Source organism: Rattus norvegicus (genome assembly GCF_036323735.1).
Source record: "Rattus norvegicus strain BN/NHsdMcwi chromosome 3 unlocalized genomic scaffold, GRCr8 chr3_unlocalized_1, whole genome shotgun sequence".
Lineage (NCBI taxonomy): Eukaryota > Metazoa > Chordata > Mammalia > Rodentia > Muridae > Rattus > Rattus norvegicus.
In genome coordinates, this window is record NW_026947362.1 from 2,190,422 (window position 1) to 2,203,607 (window position 13,186).

Genomic DNA, 13,186 nt, shown 5'->3' on the forward strand with positions numbered 1-13,186 from the left:
AGTCACCGTTAAAACTAACAGACCATAAAAGGAAAGGAATACAGAACAGACTAGGAGTACCGGATCTGGCAGGAAGGGATAAGTCCCTAGCCCCCCCCCCCCGACATTCAGGACGTCCCAGCCCGCACGTACTCTTACCATGTTACAACCTCATTCGAATATGATTCAAACCTGCCAATGTGTGTAGCTATACCTTATTACCTCATCTTGTGAAATAACCAATCATATGTGAACATGTCTATATGCCTCGTTTAAATCCACCAATCCCCGTAACTATGCATCTGCTTCTGTATGCCCGCTTCTGCTTCCCCAAACCCTATAAAAGCCCCATGCTGGAGCTGCTGGGCGCACAAGTCCTCCGAAGAGACTGTGTGCCCGCAGGTACCTGTGTTTTCCAATAAACCCTCTTGCTGATTGAATCCGAGTGGCCTCGGCTCAGTCATTGGGCGCTTGGGGGTCTCATCCTGAGGGAAAGGTCCTCTCCGGAGGTCTTTTCAGGGAGAGATTACGAGTATGACTCAGTAGACACTGATGAGGTGCTTGCATTGTCTACCTGCAATCCCTCCTTGGTCTCGATTCTCACTGACCTTCAATTTATTGAGGTGTGGAAAGAGCTGCTGGTGTTCCAGCTGGTTCTGGTCACTCCTGCTGACTAGTGCCAGTTAGGTGGAGGCCTGACTGTTTCGGTAGATTGTGCTACCAGTGCTGACTTGTGTTTGGTGACATTTTTTTCCAACTGGACTATTGGAATCCTGACACTACGGGACTGGACTGCAGGTGTCCTGACAGCTCAGATGGGATTTGCCCCAAAGAACTACTTCTAAACAGGTCCACATCCATTTGCCCTATTTATCATCTTTTCTCCCCTACCATTGGACAGTGGGCTAGAAGGGGGCTCTAAGCATTTGAGAACCCTTATTAAAGTAGGTTTGAAAAAAATCTAAGTCTACATGAATCCCCATATAATGAAGGGGTGTCAGACTCGTTTCCATTACAAATTCTTTTCCCTTGCATCTGTTTTTCCAACTATCTCCTCTTTAAAGAAAGTGCTCTGGGGGTTTTCTGAGGAAAATTCGTTACATGCATGGATGTTTAATAACATATTTTATCATTTGTGTGTATGCATATATGCATATGTGGTATGTGTGTATGTGCTCATGTGTGTGACATGCAGGCCAGAGGACCAATTTACCTTGTTTTTGACCCAGTGTCTCTCTGTGGCCTGAATCTCATCAGTATAGGTCAGAAGAGCTGGCAGTAAATCCCAGGAATTCTCCAAATCTTGCTACAAGAACTTATACCCATGCTTAGTTTTTACCTTGTGTCCAGTTCCTCAGGCTCCACCCCAAGCTGTCTCCCTCACCCCAAGCCATGTGTTTGAAAAAGAAACCTTAAGGAACTATTAGGACCAACGGCCTGACCAGAGTGATTCAAGCACCATAAGGGCCTTACACACAAAGAGTGGGAATTTGGAGCATTGAGATGAGAATGTTAAAAGGAAACCCAGAGCCTATTAGGAAAAGCTGAAAACTGTGTCTTCAATCACTCAAGACAAGAATCAACAGAAACCCAAGTTGTGTCAGTTTATTTCCTATGAAACTGCATAAGCTTGTTTCTTATTTAAGAGGCATAAGCCCTTTTCTCTCTGATGCTGTCCCTACTATGTGAAATGAAGTGGGGAACGGCTCCCTACAGCTGTGGGTTTGTGTGTAGACCAGGACCAGATTGTCTCTCATCCCTGTCCCACCCCAATGTCATATTGGCACTTCCAATTGACCAGGTGACAGCAATATCTGGCTATCACTTCTGAAGTTAAGCAGGAACGTGCAAGGTCACAGAGCAGAATGCATTGATCTTCATCCTGAAATTGGGAAACATAACATTCCCGTTTCCTATTTTGTTAGAAGGGAAACGTTGTGCATACCTGGACCTAATAGAGATGTGTCTCTCTTTGGACAATAGAACAAGAATTGCACTAAGACCAATATTATCTTGAAAAACATCTACATGTGACTATTCTCCAAGAAAAGTGGTGTGTGTGTGTGTGTGTGTGTGTGTGTGTGTGTGTGTGTGTGTGCACTCGTGACTTGTGTATGTGCATGCATGTAGAGGTCAGAGGACAATTTTGGGCGTCATTCCTCTTTGAAATAGTTTCTCTTAGTCTAGGGAGACACATACATGCTACAACACATATGTAGAAACCAAGGGACATGTTGTAGGATTCAGTCCCATCTTCCACCTGGTGAGTCTTGGGGATTGAACTCAGATCCTCAGGCTTGGTGGCAAGTGCCCTTGCATGCTGAGCTATCTTCCCAGTGCCTGTCTTGGTTTTTGAGGTAGGATTTTCTCACTGGGATCTGGGAACTGATGCCTGTGATGGTTTGGGTGCGTGCATGCCTGTGTGCCTGCGTGTGTGTGTGTGTGTGTGTGTGTGTGTGTGTGTGTGTGTGTCCCTGCGTGTCTGTGTGTGTGTGCGTGTATGTTCAGCCAAGGGAGAGGCAACTTTAGAGGGTATGGCCCTGTTGGAGTGGATGTGGCCTTGTTGGAGTGAATGTTTTACTGTGGGTGTGGGCTTTAAGACCCTCATCCTAGCTACCTGAAAGCCAGTATTCTCCTAGCTGCCTTCAGATGAAGATGTAGAACTCTCAGCTCCTCCTGCATTATGCCTGCCTGGATGCTGCCATGTTCCCACCTTGACGGTAATGGACTGAACCTCTGAACCTGTAAGCCAACCCCAATTAAATGTTGTCTTTATAAGAGTTACCTTGGTTTTGGTGTCCATTCATAGCAGTATAACCCTAAGTAAAACATTGACTTTGGGGTGACCAGTGAACTTCAGAGGTCCCCAGGTCTCTGTCTCCCTGATTCTGGGGTCAGAGTGCATGCTACCACCTTAGACTTGTAAGTTGGGTCTGGGGATCCAAGCTCAGGTCTCCATGCATGTACAGCAAGCAGTTTACCTGCTGACCCATATCCTTTAGCTAACAAATGAGTTTAAAAGGAGATAGAGGTAGATCCCAGGTGCCTGACATCAGGGAAGCGGCGCTCTGGTGCACACAAGGGCAGCTGTTACTGGGTGAGGGTCATGGTACAGGGGACATTAGGACCAAGGTGACATAACAGGGATATTATTGGGACTTACATTGCCTGTGCTGCCTTCACACAGAAGCCTGAAGATGCCGGTGCAAGCTGGAGGAGAGCCATCTCCATCGGAAGAGGTTGCTGTGATCTAAATGTCTCCCCTACCCCACCCCAGGAAGATGTCACCAAAGATGACATCATTGGGAAGCAGCACTTTGGAGGGTGTGACTTCAGTCATAAAGATGGACTCCTCCTCTGTGTTATTGGTGCACTTATGTTTAAAAAGAACCCCCAGAGAGGTTGCTGGACCTTCTCAGCCCAGGAAAATATAGGCAGAACGCACCATCTACAAGCCAGGTAGCAGGCTTCAGTAAATTTGCCAGGACTCTGATCTTGGACTTGAAGCCTCATTATCAGCCATCCAGTCTCTGAGACTGGAGTGACAGCAAGCTGGCTGGTTCCTGGGTGAGGCAGGGATCAGCCAGGAGAGGGGTGAACATACAATGTGCTTCTTGATTTCTAGTGAGAACAGAATGCTGATGAATGCTTCAAGGCTAAGCAATATGAGTGGCACGGCTTGGTTAATCTCGGGCCCAAAATATAAAGCAAACAAGAAAAATAAATTGTATGAGAGAGTTGGCAGACATGATCACTAATCTTCGTTGCTGACTCGAGTGGCTCTGAATTCAATTAAAATGCACGCATCTGGGCACTCTTGTGAGGGATTTTCTTGATCGGGTTATTTGATCAGGAGGATTTGCCCTATGTGTAGGTGGGACCTTCTGGTGGCAACCCAGATTTAAGAATGTGAAAGAAGGAGGCTTTGATTTTGTCTGTCTGCCTCCACTCTCACTGGCAAGTTCATCTCTCCTGTGGCTGCTGCATTCCTTTGCTAATATTCGAACCACCTTCTCTGATATCTCATTGTAGACTGAAGACCAAAGCCTCCAGGAAACTCACGTGCATTCAGAACCAGGTTAAGATAGCTGAGCCATCAATCATCATAGACTGAGCAGGCAATGGGGTTCTCAGGACCCTTGTATGGGACAGCCATTTTTAGATTATCCAGTGTCCTGTAAGCCAAATTACCTTTTGATGTGTTTGGTGGTGTGAATAGGAGTGGGCCGCCATAGACTCATGTGTTTGAATGCTTGACCCATGAGGAGTGATACTATTAGGAGTTGTGGCCTTGTTGGAGTAGGTATGGCCTTATTGGAGAGGGTGTGACCTTGTTGGAGTGGCTGTTGCATTGTTGGAGTAGGTGTGGCCTTGTTGGAGTAGGTGTGGCCTTGTTGGAGTGGGTGTGGCTTTGTTGGAGTGGGTGTGGCCTTGTTGGAGTGGGTGTGGCCTTGTTGGAGTGGGTGTGGCAATTTTGGAATGAGTGTGGCCTTGTTGGAGTAGGTGTGGCCTTGTTGGAGTGGGTGTGGCCTTGTTGGAGTAGGTGTGGCCTTTTTGGAGTGGGTGTGGCCTGTTGGATTGGGTGTGGCCTTGTTGGAGTGGGTGTGGCCTTGTTGGAGTGGGTGTGGCCTTGTTGGAGTGGTTGTGGCCTTGTTGGAGTGGGTGTGGCCTTGTTGGAGTAGGTGTGACTTTGTTGGAGGAAGTGTGCCACTGTGGTGGCTTTGCATTGAGATTTGTATATACTCAAACTATGCTCAGTGGTACAGACAGTCTCTTTCTGCTGTCTGTGCATCAAGAACTTTGGGCTCCTCCAGCACCAACTGCCTGGATTCTCCCATGATTCCTGCCATGATGACAAAGGACTGAAAGTATGAAACTGTAAGCCAGCTGCAATGGAATCTTATCCTTTATAAGAGTTACCTTGGCTGCTGCATCTGCAGCCATGAGCATGCTCAGGCTACAGAAGAGTCTTGCTTCTAGTGTCCTCCACTGAGCTAAAAAGAAGGTCCAGTTGGACCCCAATGAGAACAATAAATTCGCCAATGCCAACGCCCGTCAGCTGATCAGGAAGCTGTTTGAAGATGGCCTGATCATCTGGAAGCCTGTAACTGTCCATCCTCAGACTCGCTGCCAGAAACACACCTTGAAGGGCAGGCATATGGTCATAGGGAAGGGAAAGGGCACTGCCAACACTTGGGTGCCTGAGAGGGTGACCTGGATAAGAAGGATGAGGATCCTGCACCAGCTTCTCAGCAGATACTGGGAATCTAAGAAGATGGACCGCCATATGTATCACAACCTGTACCTGAAGGTCAAAAGGAATGTATCCAAAAACCAGTGGATTCTTATGGAGCAGATCCTCAAACTGAAGGCAGACGAGGCCCGCAAGAAGCTACAGGCTGACCAGGCTGAGGCTCGCAGGTCTAAGACCAAGGAAGCACAAAAACGCGTGGGAGGAGCACCTCCAGGCCAAGAAGGAGGAGACCATCAAGACTCTGTCCAAGGAGGAAGAGACCAAGAAATAAAGCTTCCTTCACGTCTGTGCATAGTGACCTCACTGTGGCCTCACATGATCAGTCATTAAAATAAAACAAGCCTTAAAATAAAATAGAGTTACCTTGCCTATGGTGTCTGTGCACAGCTATGGAAATCCCACTAAGACAATGTGTATTCATTCTGCCATTTCTGTTTCTCTGTAAACCCTAATACAATAGTGCTCTAGAGAGAGGAACAAGTACCCACCAGAGAACAGAAATTCCAGTTTACTTTCCTGGTGAATATGAAGTTGTTGTGGTTTTAATAAAAATACAAACTTGTTGGTTTTTTGTTTGTATGTTTTGGGGTTGTGTTGTTGCTGCTGCTTTTGTTGTCGTTGTTGTTTTATTTGTTTTTAAGGAAGAAACACATTAAGCCTCTTCATCCCTAACTGGCTGGCAAACACCCGAGCCCACATCAGCTAAAGCGATTATTTCATTAGGAATGTGTTTACACAAAAACATAAAGTTATCCTGTCAAGTTCAGATGAGAGACAACATCGGCCATGTGGGCAAGCCTAGAGCCTCAACCATTTAACACAAACAAATCAGGACACACTGTCAGAAGCCTGTCGGGCCAACAGAGAGGAGGGCCTGCGTGTTTTGTTGTTATTTTCTTTTATGAATTTTTGCAGCCACCCTGCTCATTAATCGTGTTTATAATATTAACTCTGCCACTTTTTTCTTGGCTTCTCAAATCTTTCCTTAATAAACTGTGAGCTCACACACCCCCCATCTTCATTGTAATGACTTTCAAATTAAGTTCATCTGGACCACGGGGGTTTTTAGAACTCTATGATGACAGAAAACACGGGGAAAAGACCCTCTTTCATTGTATTGAAGAAAGACATAGTCATTCCCCTGCCGCCTTCCCCCAGTGCTGACTGTTCCCAAGCTCAGTGCTGAGACCTCTGCCTCATGGGCACCATCAGAGCCCTGAGATGAGCACTTCCAAACCAGGAGGCATTATACTGACATGACCATACGGTGCTCCCTCACCTACAGACAGCGGGTTCCAAACTCCTGGTGTCCCTCCTCCCCTTAAAAGAGAGCTGTTGGGATCCACGCTCAGCATCACCCATGCCCATAACCCAAATCTCATACCTTTTAAAAATCAGATGTGTTTATAATATCGAATGTGTGAATGTTCTGGCTACACGGAACTGTGTGCACCACGTGCCTGCCTGATGTCTGAAGAGGCCAAGAGAGGGCATTAGATCTCCTGAAACTGGCTAACAGTTCAACTGTGAGCCCTCATATGGATGCTGGGAATAGAACCTGGTTCCTCTGCAAGAGTAACAAGTGTTCTTCGTGGCTGAGTCGTCTCTCTAAGCCCCAGAATCTGTGCCCTGTCCCTGGAGATGCTTTGCTACTCTACAAAACCACATGGGAGACTTGGTGCCCATCCTCGAGAATAGACTTCACCCTATCAATAAAGAGGATGCCATGGCTGGTGGTATTGTAGACACTAGGAGACTCTGAGGGAAAGTGCCTTGTATAGGGGAGTCCTGTGAGAACCAAGACTGCAGGAGCACCCTGGACTGGAGAGAGATTGTGTTGGGCCATTGCAGAAGATAAAAGAGTGATGGTGCCAAGGACATTTGAGCAATCCCATGAACTATCCAGTCTGGGGTCTTAGTTAGGTTTCCACTGTGGAGAAGAGAAACCATGACCAAGGACAACATGTAATCGGAGCTGGCTTACAGGTTTCGAGGGTCAGTCCATGATCAACAAGGCAGAGCGCATGGCAGTGTGCAGACAGACATGGTGCTGGAGAAGGAGCTGAGAGTTCTACTTCTTCATCTAAAAGAAGCCAGGAGCAGACTGTCTCCCACATGGCTGGGAGAAGGATTTCAAGAACTCACCCCCACAGGGAGACCCCTCCTCCAAGAAGGCCAACATCCTAATAGTGCCATTTCCTGGTCAGTGCATATTCAAACCACCACAGGGTCTCTTCATATATATGATAACTGCACCCTTGTTATAAAGTCTTGCTTAAAGACTCATGATGTTTGCGTGAAAAACATTCGTTGGGTCTGGGTTGCTCCAAAACCCCAAGAACATGAAGTCCTGTATCTCCCTGAAGTATGAAATTGGCATGTGTGCACAGCCCCTCCCATCCTCTACAATATCATAATGTTAAGTGTTTGCAGCTCCAGTGTGCAACCTCGTAAGTGCCCACATGTGTGAGTTCTTGAGCCCCACACTCAACAGAATCAGGCATGAGCCTTCTGTACTTTTTTTATGGCTCTGAACTCTGGCCTAGACTGATGGGCAAGTAGTTCTGGGAAGGAAGATTGCTGGGTGCAGCCAAAGGCATGAAGGTATGTGATGTAATTACAGAGATGGAGGAATCTGGCTCGTTTTTTCCTGTACCACATGAGAGATGAAGTCACTCTGTGCAGCCAATACCAAAAAAAAAAAAAATCACAGAGAAAAGGCACGTAGGATGCTTGTTTTACCTAGACTAGATCATGAGCCCTGATCAGGTTTAAATATCCATATGTACAGAGGAACCATTGCTTTTTGGTGCAGAGATGCCCGTCCTATTTAAGCACCCAGGTCAGGATCAGGCAGATCTGGGTGTTTGGTGTGAGAACACCTCTCTTTTTGTGGAGTTCCCCTCATGACCACTATGGTGACCACATGATCCCAAGTTCACCACCATTCTGCTCAGCCCCATAACAGATGAAGAAGACACATGATTTGGGTAGATGTGATGGGCAGATTTTAGACAATCTCCTATGCACGGCAGAGAGCAGCATTGAAAGGACTGGAGAAGATGTTGGCTGACCCCAGGCCTTTTCTCACAGAAACAGCTGACAACCCGCCCCACAATGTTCCAGTTTTGGGTGTTTCCTTCAATAACAGAGAGTTTAAAATAGCACCCTTGCCTCCCCCTCCCACCCACAAGTGATGGGCGGCCTGCACACGGGCCACCAGGCTTCCTGTAGGAGAAGCCTCTCTGCTTCCCTCAGAGCAGCTCTCCAAGAAAATAAATAGCATGTGGTCATTATCCAAATGAGGCTTAATTAATGCAGAACTTGCCCCCAAACTTTCCAAGACACCCATGGTAATGAGCTCCCAGCATCCCAGTTTGTGATGTCAAGCTGAAGAGCTGCATGTGACAGAAGCTGGGAAGCTGAGGACCCGACAGCAGTTTGACTCCACAGTCTCACACCTTGCAGAAGTATCTTGGCCCCAAAGCCTGGGTTCAGCCATCCGTTCAGGGGTAAAGGTGGTGTGGGGTGACGTGCTCCCCAGAGAGCCTCTAAGGTTATAAAAGAGGCTCAAATCAATAGACTTTTAGGCTGTCTCTAATTTACACACATGAACCAGCCCCAGCCCTAATTCCAGCCAAAACATTTCATACGTAGTACAGCGAAAGGCACTGAGTCACACTGACCTTTATTCATAGCCTCACGTCCTTGCTCAACTGACGAGAACACACCTCCAGAGTCCTGGAGGAAGCAGCATTGTGCTTGTGGTTCGAACAAGACAGGATAGAGGAACTGGAGAGTTAAGGGTGACGCTAAAATGGAGAGAAGCTATATTCTGGGGTTTAGCCTTTTTCTCCTGATGGCTGAGCATCAGAAACATCAACGCAACTGACCCAGCCAAGGCCACCTGCAGAGATAGTGCACGTTTTCCTAAAGATATCTCAGTCGAGGCTGAGAAACACATGGGCCTGAAGAGAGAGCCCATCAGTTAAGAGCATGTTCCAAACTCGCAGGGAACCCAAATTCTGTTCTTAGGATCCACTTAAGCAGCTCACAGCTGCCTGTAAATCAGCTCTTGGAACCTGAGGTCCTCTTCTGGCCTCCAAGGGAATCTGCAACAATATGCATGCGCACGCATGTGTGTGTGTGTGTGTGTGTGTGTGTGTGTGTGTGTGTGTGTGTGTGTGCGCGCGTGCACACACAATTGAAACTGTCCTTACTGAGGGTCAGGAAGTATATGGCCTCTGGTTTCACGCTGTTACTAATCCACTCTCATCCCTACACCCAAACGATGTAACTATAAAACCATCTTGGAACTTTATTTACAAACAAAAATCACCGAAGAGAAACAAGTGACAGGCTAGAGAGATGGGTCTGTCCTAAAGAGCAATGGCTGCTCTTGCAGAGGACCCGAGTTCCATTCCCAGCACCCACGTGGCAGCTCACAACCATCCATAAGTCCAGTTCGAATGGATCAGACACCCTCTTCTGATCTCTAAGATTACCGTATGCATATAGCACACGCACATAGGTGCAAGTACATATAAAATAACAAAATAAATCTAAAAAAATATTTAAATAAAAACAAGTACATTCAATCACTATATTTTGCCTAATTTTTAAACTTCACTTTGTCCTTCAACCTTGCTGTAAATTATATCTTTTGAACAATGGGGCCTGAAAAGCCACAGAATTGTGTATAAAGCTCTCTCTAAATGCCCATGTTCAAATCAGAAACAGTGACAGTCACCTTCTCTCTGTAATAAACTCACTGATTTCCCCCTGTGGTGTAATAGGGGATCCAGGTTTACCTGAATGGAGGTCTCTGAGTGGGACAGGAACTGCTCAGGCTCTGACTGCAGCATCCAGTGTCCCCACCAATGCTGACAAAGGACAGAGCCCTCCCCACGGGTCCCATAGACCACAGATGCTGGTGCAATAATCGAGCCTCTTGATTTCCCTCTCTGTGAGGTAAAGGTATCCATTCACCTGGAATTCATCCAGAACCTTCAAGAGTCAGAAACATCCTGCAGAACAAAACAGCGTCTCTGGCCCTCTCCAAGGTCCTGAGAACATCCACGAATTCTAGTTCAGTGAGAAGATGAGGACAGCCTGCCATTGCCACAACCTCCCTGGGAACAGAGAGGGTGGGCAGAGGAGGCAAACACTCTCTTTTTCCCATTCTTCATGGTTCCCATTCCTTACATATTAAACATGCAACTTGCAGACTCATCAGATAAAACACCAGGGCCTGGGAGATGGCTCATTACGTTAGGGATTCAAGGATCATAATTTAAATTCTCAGCCCTGGGTACTCTGTCTGGAGCCACAGTCATTCCGATGTGGGCTCTGCCAACAGGAAGACATCCAGCTGCCATGTACAGGGCAATACTGCAGCCCCACCCCCTTTCAGTCTTACATTCACAAACTAATCAATAATCATGGGGCTCAGTGCAGAGGCCACTGGCTTGAAGAAGAGCATGAGAACATCGAGTGTGTGTTAATTCAGCCTGATCACATGATGTTTCTGTGATGTCAGAGCCACGGTATCCAGGACACCACCTGGACCCATTCTCTCTCTGAGTCAACACCTTAATTGGAAAGCACATAACGGGAGGATACTGGAGAAAGTCTAGGGTAGACCAAGTCCTGCCAAGTCCCCAGTAGGGAAGTGGTCCCACAGCCACAAACCCTTTCACCCCTCCATCCACTTAAGCCTGTGATTCATGAAAGATATTGATAGAAACCAACCAGGCATGGCCATGCCTACGATGCTATGTCCGGCAACAGATGTCTCCTATAGTGATTGTATTAGAATATCCATAACCCAAGAATGCAGCCCACTCATCAGTGCCAGATCACCTTCACTAACAAGGGTGGTGGTGGCGCTGGAAAAGGCAACTGGAACTTAGGCTGTGCCTAAGCTGGTCCTGACTGTAATTGATCTCTTTCTTCCAGAGAAGAAACTGAGGAATGTGACTAGTTTCAGATGTGGATCTCTCAGCTCTGATATTGATGCCTTTGTTAGTCAGTGTCTGAGATGGCCCAGAGGCCCTGGGGAATCTGGCTTGGGACTGGAGAGATGCTTTTCATCCTAATTCACCATGGTTCCCCCAAGTGATGACAACATGGTTTGCCTGTTCACTTGATGCTGTCGTGGCCAGTCTGCTGGCTAACAGAGTAACAGCACCTCTTCCTCTGCATCCAGCAAGGTCTATTCAACCCCCTACCTCACCCAGACCTTCTTCTCCCATTCCCTATGAGCGAAATGAGTCTTTTTAGAATTTTAGGGCCCCCAAAATGAGTGAAACCATGTGGTATTTGTCCATTTTGCTTCGGATGGGCCCTCCCAATGTAAGCCCTTCTCTATTTAAATGGTCAGATACCAAACAGACCCACACAACCATATCTCTATCCAGAAGCTCAGGAAAATACTCATATTTCAGAGAATCTTGAAATCCAGCTTTCCACCCTGTTTCCTACTATGACCCAACACATGAACTCACACACACACACACACACACACACACACACACACACACACACACACGCAATCTGGGTGCCCTTTCTTCTCCTAGACTAGAAATTGTAGGTAATAATTTCTGCTTTACATGTTCCCAAGGATCCCTGTGTCATGTTATATCTGATCACTGACATGACTTGATGCCTTAGAAAACATGACTTGCCAGAGCTCTGGTTCTAGGTGCAGGGGACAGGGAGTGGGCACAGTGGCCAACCTCACTGTCCCCAATTCTACCTGCTTTGGTCCTAGTTTCCTTCTACAAAGACAGACAGTCTGGTGTCTACTCCTCTCCTGGCAACTCATACCAACAACTGCACCTCTGAAAGTCTTTCTCTTCCTCCAAGGAAAGGACTTCTTCGTATTTGGAAGGCTGAGGCAGGGGAATCATTGCAAGCATGAGGCCAGCCTAGGCTATATAGTGAGACACTGTCTTGAAAGGGGTAGTGGAGGAAGAAGGGGAAGGGAAAAGGAGCAGAAGGAAGCAGAGGAGTAAGGAGGGATAAAGGGATGGGGTGCTGTTAACATCTACCTCCAATGCTCACCAACACAGCTCTAGCTTCATAAACTCCATGAAGAGTCCCAACGTAAGGGTGCACAGCCATTCACCGAACACACACACACACACACACACACACACACACACACACACACACACACACAGTCATGTCATGCAAAGCCACCATCCAAGGAGAGCACACAGCTTAGACTCAGAGCCTCTCGGTGAATGGCAGTCAGCCTGAGCATTTAGACACCGAGCCCACAGGACTCAGAGGCAACACATCAGAGGACACCTGCACACCATGCTTACTGTGGCACTATTCTCAGTAGCCAAGATGTGGAATCTGCCTGTGCATCCATCAGTAGACCATTGAATAAGTCCTGCTACACATACACAATGGAATTTTATCCAGCCACAAAAGGGATGGAATTAAGTCTTTGGTAGGAAAACTGGAGACCACCGCATTAAGCAAAATCAACCAGACACCAAGAAGTAAATACTGTAATTTTTGTCTCGTTTGTGAGTCCTGAAATTCTTTACAGAATCTTTATGGGTTCTTACCAGATCCAAAAACAAACAAACAAACAAACAAACAAACAAACAAATATGTCCATATGTCACGAAGGCAGACAAAGGCCTGGAGAAGGAAAGAGACTAGGCAGGGGGGTGGGGGATGGGGTGAGCAGGAAGGTCAGATAGGGTAAAGCACATGATATGATTAAAGGAAGTTGTCTTGATGCAACCCAGCAGTGTGTATAATGAATAGACACGGATATAAAAAAATGAAGAAGGAAAAAGAAAAAGAAAAAGAAAAGGTTACAATTTCAGCGTCAGAGACACTGATGAGGCTGAGGATCGCCACCTACATTACAAATGCACCAAGAGCCTTGGCCCCCCGGCCTGAGATGGCTTAGGTATCTTTCCTTTGAAA